Below are 2,489 nucleotides of genomic sequence, written 5' to 3'. Positions count from 1 at the left end.
CACCATTACTGTTCATCATAGCCATGATGCCTCTGAACAGTATACTGAGAAAGTGCCAAGTCGGATATGAGTTCTCTAATACTTAGGAAAGAATGAACCACCTGATGTACATGGATGATCCCAAACTTTTTGCAAAGGCCGAAAAGGAGCTAGAGACACTAATAAATACTATCAGGATCTTCAGCCAGGATATCCAAATGGAGTTTGGAATGGAACAAGGCCGATAGCCATTAGTCGTGTGCTCTCGTGTAATGAATGAATGCGTGAATGTAGGATTGACATGAAATTCTTAAAGATGAACTAAAATGACCGAAAAATGGGCTGAAATGACTTAAATAAATAAAAAGTAAATGACTTAAAATGACTTTAATGAACTTAAGGATGAATTGAATGACCTTAAGAATGACTTGAATGCTTAAAAAATAACTGGAATCCTTCAAAAACAACTTGAATGATCTGGAGAATGACTTGAATGGCTTTCAGACTGATTGGTTGTAAAGTGGGTGATCATTTTACATTAAATTAATACAGAAAAGTGATCCCCCACTTTATATCACAATAAGTACAGCATGTAGTAAGGACAGATACTACACTTTGATCTTGGCCAAAAGGCCAAGAAAAGGGTATTTATTTGCTCCCCCACCGAGCAAATTAGGCACAAGGTCGATTTTAATGTGAGGAGTGAAGGGGAAATGGGGACCAACTCCCCGGGGAGTAGGGGAGCTGGATAGTGACAATTGGTATGAAGGGTTGCCCCTACATTGACCGAGGTCTTATATGTGGGGCTGCCCCCACATACGGTCTTTGCTTGCAATATCTGCCGGAAGGCCAAGAAAAGCTTAAAACGCTAAGAACAACATTTATTAACAACAGACCTTTGATCTTAACCAAAAAGGCCAAGCACAAAAGTGTTACAGACAAACCCACTGATCAACAGACTTATAAAGTCGCTTGCACGCGACTAAAAATGCACACTATAAGTTATAAGAAAGGGAAAACTGGAGACGACAGAAGGCATAGTACTACCCAATCAAACAGAGATAAGGGTATTATGGGAACAAGATGCCTCTAAATACTTGGGAATTTTGGAAGCTGGCACCATCAAAGCAATGAAAGAGAGAATTGGAAAGGAATACTTCAGGAGAACAAGAAAACTCCTGAAAACGTAATTTTATAGCAGAAATCTAATAAAAGGGATAAAAACATGGGCAGTATCACTCGTAGGCTACTCTGGACTGTTCATACGGTGAACTAAAGAAGAACTGAGCTCAATCAGAAGACCAGGAAACTCATGACTATGCACAATGCACTACACCCAAAGGATGATATTGACAGACTCTATGTAAAAAGGAAAGACGGTGGCAGAGGACCGGTCTGCATAGAAGACTGTGTGAATGACACACACAAAAAAAAATGAACTAGAAAAATACATAATGCAAAATAATGAAAGGATAATTATGGCAGCGAAAGACACTGAAAAAAAAATCAACAAAACAGAAAACAGAGTCAAAGAATAAAATGAGAAAAGAAAATTGGGAAGAGAAGCAACTACACGGAAGATTCATAAGAATGACAAAAGATGAGAATAACAAAAACATTTGGACATGGATGCGAAAAAGACACGTAAACCGAGAAACAGAATCCCTAATAATCGTAGCAGAAGATAACTCGATAAGAACAAACCACATCAAAGCAAAGATTGATAAAAAAAAACAGGAAAAAGCAAATGCAGACTCTGTGGACAAAGAAACAATACGATAAACCATACAGTAAGTGAATGCAGCAAACTGGCCAAAAAGGGATACAAAAACAGACACGACCAAGTGGGGAGGGCAATACACTGGGAATTATGCAAACAATTGCATTTCGAATGCACAGACAAATGGTACAAGCATAAGCCGGAAACAGTACTTGAAAACGAAAATCCCAAAATCTTATGGGACATGGACATACAAACAGATAAACCCATCAAAGCAAGAAAACCGGATGTTATAATTTACAAGAATGAAAAGTCCTGTGAAATTGTATACTTTGCTGTTCCAGCTGACAACAGGGTAAATATCAAAGAAAAAGAGAACGAATCAAATACACAGAGCTAGCCAGAGAGCTGAAAGGGAATTCGATGATAAAGAAAATCAAAATAATACCTATAATAGTAGGAGCACTAGGAACAATTCTGAAAAACTTTGTAAAAAGAATGTGAGAAATTGGAATCAGAGGAATGACTGCAAAAATACAACAAATGAAATGAAAACAGCTGAAACATTAAGGAAAACCCTTGAATATGGAAATTAATACACATGAACCACAAAGTGCGGGCCAGACAAACTGCTGTAGAGGCAAAATATGAAGAAGTGTTACATGGAACCAAGAACATTGAAGCTGCATATCTACAAGTTCTCTATCCCCTCATTCACCCCCTCCCATTGCCTCATCACCGCCGTCCCCCAAAGAGTGATGTCAAATAATCGAGAAGGGTCATGGAGAAT

General features: G+C 38.2%; 1 pseudogene; it reads right to left on the bottom strand.

Annotated features, from left to right (window-relative positions):
* Positions 1–498: 498 nt before the first annotated feature.
* On the bottom strand, positions 499–625 carry LOC145260821 (U2 spliceosomal RNA; annotated as a pseudogene).
* Positions 626–2,489: the final 1,864 nt, after the last annotated feature.

This window comes from Euprymna scolopes, chromosome 36 (assembly GCF_053919585.1).
Source record: "Euprymna scolopes isolate OS-2025 chromosome 36, ASM5391958v1, whole genome shotgun sequence".
Taxonomy (NCBI): domain Eukaryota; kingdom Metazoa; phylum Mollusca; class Cephalopoda; order Sepiida; family Sepiolidae; genus Euprymna; species Euprymna scolopes.
The sequence above is the reverse complement of the archived record's forward strand: the minus strand, read 5'-3'. Positions and strand labels throughout refer to the sequence as shown.